This window comes from Pipistrellus kuhlii, unplaced genomic scaffold (genome assembly GCF_014108245.1).
Source record: "Pipistrellus kuhlii isolate mPipKuh1 unplaced genomic scaffold, mPipKuh1.p scaffold_m20_p_1, whole genome shotgun sequence".
Classification (NCBI taxonomy): Eukaryota; Metazoa; Chordata; class Mammalia; order Chiroptera; family Vespertilionidae; genus Pipistrellus; species Pipistrellus kuhlii.
Genome location: NW_023425404.1, coordinates 136,557,762 through 136,565,569, shown reverse-complemented (window position 1 = coordinate 136,565,569; position 7,808 = coordinate 136,557,762). Strand labels below are relative to the sequence as shown.

Here is a 7,808-nt window from a genome sequence, read left to right as displayed (position 1 = left end):
GAGTAGTTGGGAGCCAGCAGTCCTGGATTATGAGAGGGATCCTGGTAGGATGGGGCCTAAACGGGCAGTCGGAAATCCCTTGAGGAGTCCCAGACTGGAGAGGGTGCAGGCTGGGCTAAGGGACACCTCTCTCTCTGACCCCCATTCCCCGTGCACAAATTTTGTGCACTGGGCCTCTAGTTGTTGATATAAATATAACCATAGAGGTTGAAAAAAATTCCAACCAAGAGTAAAGCAATTTGATGTTTTGATTAGCCTTAGCAATTCTATTGTAGTTAAATCTTATTTTCATTCAACTATTGCTAAAATAACTTGGTACTTCTTTTTTTACCCCTTACCATTTATGTTTAAGATTTATTCTTGTTAATACAGCTAATTTGAGGCCATTATCCCTTAAAAAACATTCATTAGATTATTGCACTTAAGATGCAGACTTAATAGTTACCTTTGGGAAGAGAGAGAAGAGGTGAGGATAAATGTTTTTATTTTTATAATGCTTTACTTCTTTTTTTTTTTTTTTTTTAACAATCTGGAGCAAATATTGCAAAATATAAGCCTACCAAATATGTCTCGTGGGTGCTGGGTATATATCTAGACATATATTGTAGGTATATATCTAATTTATTTTTCTGTATGTTTGAAATTTTCATACTTTTAAAAGTGCAGTTGGTTTCAAGTGCCTCTTTTAAACAAGCACCCATATAAAAAGTGTTTAATACATTTACTCATAAAAAACCATACTATGAGCTTCTCATAAAAATCCCAAGGTGGAAACAGACTTGCTTAACTCTAGAAAGGATAACTTTAAAAACATCAGAGTAAATATACAATTCTAATTATTGGCAATGAGAGAAGACAGATCACCGAGATATGAGGCTTTTAAAAATTGAAATTTTGATATTTCAAGTTATGATTTCTTTAAAGTCCGTATAGCTTAAATGAATACCTTTACTGAGATGACTGAAATGTTTAGGCTAGATATCTGTAAAATGCCTGACATCCATATTCAGTAGCACTTCTTTGAGCCTAATATGATCCAAAACTAGGCCATGAACCCCGGCACCCTCTCTTCCACAACACACCAAAGCTGGCCATCTCATTTCAGTGACAAGAGTCGTGTAAGTCAGAAACTCAAAGTAATTTCTTAATCACTAAGCCTTATGATATTACTATTGACTTCAGTCCATTTTCTTTTTTTTTTTTTTTTACAGAAGTCCTTTAAATATTGTGTTACCCTAGCCAGTTTGGCTTGGTGGATAGAGTGTCAGCCTGCGGACTGAAGGAACCCAGGTTCAATTCCAGCCAAGGGCACATGCCTGGGTTTCAGGCTTGATCCCCAGTGGGGGGTGTGCAGAAGGCGTTGATCAATGATTCTCTCTCATCAATGATGTTGCTATCTCTCTCCTTCTTTCCTCTCTGAAATCAATAAAGAAATATATATATATATTTTTAAAAAGGTTGTGTTCACTTTACAAAGATTATTTTAGTTAAACTAGCAGTATGTCCTTAAGTACACTTCATCTGGCATGCATAAAAAAATAAATGGGTGAGGGTTCCCCAGTCAGCCAACACTGTGGAATAATCATACTTTCCCTTGTTTATCTCCACTACCCTAAGCAACATACAACAACCTGATATACAGGCTAAGTGAACCCTTGGGTTAAATATCAGTAAAGCTTAAGTTTTTAATATAATATGTTAATAGAAGCTCAAATACTTTTCTTGCTGTCCAACTGAACATCTTGTGTTCTCTACTTCAGCTACAAACTGAAATCAGAGTGTTTTTTTTAAAATATTCAGAATGATCCTTTCCCACCATCCATCTCCCCTTGCCCCTACACATTAACACTCCAGAGATGCCTGCTGCTCCTAAAATGCAGACCAAAACCTCTAACTCAGTGTTTTTCAACCTTTTTTGGGCAAAGGCACACTTGTTTCATGAAAAAAATCATGAGGCACACCACCATTAGAAAATGTTAAAAAATTTAACTCTGTGCCTATATTGACTATATATAAAGTATTGTAATTCTCTTGAATAGGAATCAAATAAACACAAAGAAAGTATTTTATAATTACTTTATTATGAAATATTAAGTAAACAAAATAGTGAAAAATTATAAAATTCTTGTCTTGTCTGCACCTACGGCACACCAGGCAACATCTCGCGGCACACTAGTGTGCCGCGGAACAGCGGTTGAAAAACGCTGCTCTAACTGGCCTTTGCTCAAAGCTTCTCATAATTTGCCCTTTGTCTCTCTTTCCAGCTTCATCTTACTGAAACTAGCCCTCACTCTTTGGTACAAAGAAATGGAGAAACAAACCTTCCTATTATATGTTTTTATTTTAGTACTTAATACAGTTGTAATTTTACTTGCATATTTTATTATGTGTTAAGTGGCTATCTCCCATACCATCAGCTATATATGTTTTTGTTCACCCTTAATATCTAGCATAGTATTGTTCAATATTTTTGTTAAATAGGTGAATGGTCCAAAAAAGAAAGTAGATAAAGTATTCTCTAGATAAATTAATATTTACATAGGGCTTTTGCCAATGAACCCAGATAAAAGAAGGACATGTGTAAACAAAAAAAAATCCCCTGAAGGGTCATGCAACAAAGGGAAAAGAAACATTTAATTAACATGTAACATTAACATAAAAAAGTAACATTTAAGTGCTTACAAGAAGAAAATGGGGGCTTTTGAAATAGAAAAAGACAATAAAAATGCTCAGAAATTTATTTTGAAGAAAGGCATTGACTTGCTACTTTGAGTTGATGGTATAAAATTACAGATGACAGTGACAAAGCAAAACTAATGAACTTTCATTTTTTAAATCAGTATTAACACTTGGATATATTGGTTGTAGAAATGGCCTAGCTACTTACTATGTTAGAAAATGAATTATAGTCTATGGCTATACCACCCTAAACATGCCCGATCACGTCTGATCTCGGAAGCTAAGCAGGGTCGGGCCTGGTTAGTACTTGGATGGGAGAAATGAATTATATACATAGGATCAGAAAAAAAACTTGCAGATGGGATAAAGTAAATTATATATATATAACTTTAACTTTATTTATTTATTTCACTAATTATGATATTGGTTTTTACATTTAAAAATTTTTTGAACCAGTTTCAAACTTATAGAAATGTTGCCAGAAGAGAGAACAACCAACAATCTTTATATTCCCAGCATCTGGGTGGGTGATCAGTTAACATTTTATTTCATTTGTTCTCTTTCTCTCATTTCTCTCTACTGCCCTGACATGATGCCCCAGCACCCCTAAAACAGACTGCCTTCCATTCCAAGCTGGAATGTCTGCTACTGTAACAACAGAAAATGCAGCCATCAAAAAACATCAGCATTGATAGAACAACTACTGCCAAATTCAGTTTATTCCCATTATCCAATGGCCCTAACAATGTCTCTTTTCCTTTTCAGTCTAGTATCTTGTCCAGGAACTTGCCTTGCATTGAGTGGTCATGTCTCTTTCAATTTAGGACACTTTCAATCTTGCACTCTCTCTCTCTCTTTCAAATGCCTGAGTTTTAAAGAATGCCCGCCTCTTCTTCTATAGGTTGATCTTAAGACTGAGTATGTCTGCTGACACCTTGATCTGGAATATCTAGATCCAGATTGTGATGAAATATATTTCTGTGTGTAAGCACTCAGTTTGTCATACTTTGTTATGGCAGCCCTAGGAAACTAACAACTATGATCTTAGTTGTGTGTTCTCACATTCTTTCGTCTTTTGGAGACCCACTGGCTCACCTGGACACTTTTAGGGAGGGAGCTGGAAGTGCTATCTGAAAGTCTTCTATTTGTGAAGGTAGTTGAAGATGTCTGAAAAACAGGCCAGGACTATGAGTTTTCCAGACTTTCACAGAATGAGTCAGAATCCCACCATATTCTGCCCAAACAGCCAACACATTCTTTTTTTTTTCTTTTTATGGTGCCAATTTTAAATAGTTTTATTTAAGACATTGCATTTTCTACTTTACAATCCTATATAATAAAAGGCTAATATGTGTAGAGAGCTGCCAGAGAAGGCACATGGATATTCTTTTAATTCTTATCAGCTGAGCCCGAGGGCACTGGCAGAATCCTGTTATCAACACTGATTTCTTAATCCATGTGCTTGGAATGAGGAACAAATAGGACTTTGACTCAGTCAGGTATGGATATGCTAAATCTTGTACCAAAAAATAGGAGCTTACCCAGATTTTGATGAATAGGATCTGGGCACACCTGAAACTCCTTTTGACCTTAAACTCCCCTTTGGAAGCCAATAAATATGCTGTGTTGTCTGTGGTGAGTGTGACTGTCTCTCCATCAGAGAGATGGCACCCACCTAGCTCTCAGCTTTATGAATCTATTTCTGCCTCTTGTCTCTTTCTTTCTCTAATTTCTTAATCCCCAGCTCCTCTCCTTAGGAACCTGTCGTTTTTCCGTACAGGACAAGGAAGAAGGAGAAACACCACAAATATGCAAATTGTCCCCTCCATGGGAGTTCAACTGGGAGTTTGACCAGGAGGCGGGGCCAGCTGGCTAACCACCTGCAGCCCCATCTCCAACAGGCCTGGCCTCAGCACTCCACCCCTGCACCAGGCTTCTGGTACAAGTATGAAGTGCATTATTTCTTTTCCTTGTGCACAGACCATATTAAAGTATCAAGAATGATCACTTATTTAGTACACAGCAGCTTAACTTTTAAAACTGCCATGGAATTTGCTACAAATTTGGGTCCTTCAATATTCTGTGTGGAACAATGCTATATCTATGCTTAAAGCTGGCTTAATCAACCTCTTCAATGGCCCAGAGGAGACACCACCAGACAGATGGAGGGGCTTTACCACCAGGGAAGCCCCCAAGTATTCCTCCTGGCATGTCTCCTGCAGTCTGGTACAGCGTGGTAATGATGGGAATGCAGACTTTTTCCAACTTTTTCTGCTGATGTTCAAATTCTTTCTGCAGTCTGGTTTCTTATCAAGCCAGTTCATGATTTCATTGCATTTGTCAAGAATCTTCTGTTTGTCCTCATCATTGATCTTGCCTTGAAGTTTTTCATCATCAACAGTTGCTTTCATGTTGATTACATAAGCTTCAAGTGAATTCTTGGAAGATACCTTGTCCCAGTGTTTCTCATCTTCTGCTTTGTACTTCTCAGCTTCTTGGACCATGTGCTCAGTGTCTTTCTTGCTCAGATGGCTCTTGTCATTAGTGATGGTAATCTTGTTCTCTTTTCCTGTGCTCTTGTCCACAGCAGAGACATTGAGGATGCCATTGACATCAACATCAAAAGAGACTTCAATCTGGGTGATACCACGAGGTGTAGGAGGTATGCCTGTGAGTTCAAACTTGCCAAGCAGGTGGTTATCCTTGGTCATGGCACACTCACCTTCATAAACCTGAGTTATCATGCCCGGCTGGTTGTCGGAGTAGGTGGTGAAGATCTGTGTCTGCTTGGTGGGGATGGTAGTGGTGTGCTTGATTAGCACCGTCATGATGCTGCCAGCCGTCTCAATGCCAAGGGAAAGAGGTGTGATGTCCAGCAACAGCAGATCTTGGACATTTTCAAATTTGTCTCCAGAGAGAATGGCTGCCTAGACAGCTGCATCATAAGTGACAGCCTCATTAGGGTTGATGCTCTTATTCGACTTTTTTCCATTGAAAAAGTTCTGTAGGAGTTTCTGAATTTTGGGGATGCGGGTAGAGCCACTCATCAGGACAATATCATGGATCTGGGACTTGTCAAGCTTGGCATCCCCAAGGGCTTTCTCTGAAGGGTCCAGGTTAGCATCCAATTCTTCCAATCGGGCATGGGTAATAGAGGTATAGAAGTTGCTTCCTTCATAGAGTGAATCAATCTAATAGTGGGAGAGAGAGTATTCTTAGCATGTTCACAAGCAGTAAGGTGACAGACAGCCCTCTTGTCACTGATACCCTTCTTATGCTTGTGTTTGAACTCTGAAATGAAATGGTTGACCATTCGGTTGTCAAATCTTCTCTAAGTGGGTGTCTCCAGTTGTAGATTTGACCTCAAAGATTCCATCTTCAATTGTGAGGATTGACACATCAAAAGTGCCATCTCCCAAGTCAAAGATCAGCATGTTTCTTTCAGCTCCAACCTTTATGTCTAAACTAGGGGTGTCGAACTCAATCAGAGAAGGGGCCAAAATCTAAAATCCAGCCTAAATCGCGGGCCGAATGGTTTACTGAACAGTCATAAACTGTCATTGTGATGGAAACGCAGCGGAGTGCAGTGATGACAGCGCGGTGCGGGCCACATTGCAAGGCCTGGCGGGACGGATTTGGCCCGAGGGCCTTGTGTTTGACACATGTGGTCTAAACAATAGGCAAAAGCGGCAGTTGGCTCATTGATGATTCTAAGCACACTTGAGATCATCAATAGTTCTAGCATCTTTGGTGGTCTGATGCTGAGAGTCATTGAAGTAAGCAGGTTCTGTGACAACAGCATTAGTAACAGTCTTCCCAAGGTAGGCTACTGCAATTTTCTTCATCTTTGTCAAAACCATGGATGACACCTCTTCTTGGTGTCATCCATGGTTTTGGATAAAAGCTTTTTGTCTCTCCCTTATATTCCACTTGAACCTTGGGCCTGCCAACATCATTCACCACCATGAAAGGCCAATGTTTCACATCAGACTGGACAACAGCATCATCAAATCTATGTTCAATCAAGAATCAAGTGCTTGGCATCAAAGATGGTGTTGGTAAGATTCATTGCTACTTGATTCTTTGCAGCAACAGCAATCAATCGCTCAGTATCAGTAAAGGCACCATAACTTGGAATGGTTTGGTTTCTCTGATCATTGGTAATTATTTCCACTTTTCCATACTGGAATATACCCACAGAAGAGTAGGTGGTGCCAAGATCAATGCCAACTGCAGGTCCCTCAGACATGGTTGCTGGTGTGTGCGCTCAGCTTGCACAGACAGAACAGAACTGATGTCCCTGCATTCAATGAGCAAACACATTAATTTTTTTTCCATTATTTTTCTTTAATAAAGTTCCAAAATCCTGTTGATTAGCATCTAATCTTAGTTAATTATTCAATACAGTTATCTGCACTACCCAGGAAAAGTATATATCAGAATGATTAAAAATAAGTTGAAAGGCTAGTCACAATAAATATTATTTTCCCAATAGAGACCAATAAACAATACACCTCATCTTTAAGTCATATGCATTCCATCCTGAAATGCCTTTCTCATAGAATATACTTATTTATCTCATATATGACCCATATTTGAAGTAGATCCCCAAAGTTTTCTTCTCATCCTCTCTTGTTTCCCCCCCAGCTTATGGTCATAATGGGATCCATGATCTCTTGGCTTTACATCTGGATATATTCTCAGAGTTTCAATTTCCACGTGGCACATCTTTATGCTTGCTTTGGGTACCCCAGTGCCCAGCATATTGTTGGCTAGAGATACCTGAAAGGTAACTTCTTTGTTATTCTGGTGCTCATTCTACTGGGGGAAAAGAGAGAGTAAGGATTTGCTGGTTAGATTTCTGTATCTTATAGGTTTATAGAAGATTTTAGCATCAAGAAGTTAACTGAGTTTCCTTTTCTTTTTGATATCTTTTGGTTTTACCTAGGAGCTGGTATGATGAAGGATGAAGACATGGCATGATATTGGTTTAAATAATAAAGATGACACATCTATTACGAGTAAAACCCTAGAGTTATCTTTTTAGGAAGTGATGAAATATAAAGCCTAATGATTTGGTGCTTTTTCCCTAGAACAAGAATAAGGTAGAGGTGTACACTCTCTTAAAG

At 38.7% G+C, this 7,808-nt stretch overlaps 1 pseudogene; it reads right to left on the bottom strand.

Moving 5' to 3' along the window:
- Positions 1 to 4,668: 4,668 nt before the first annotated feature.
- LOC118703563 lies at positions 4,669 to 6,993 on the bottom strand (annotated as a pseudogene).
- Between the last annotated feature and the right edge of the window lie 815 nt (positions 6,994 to 7,808).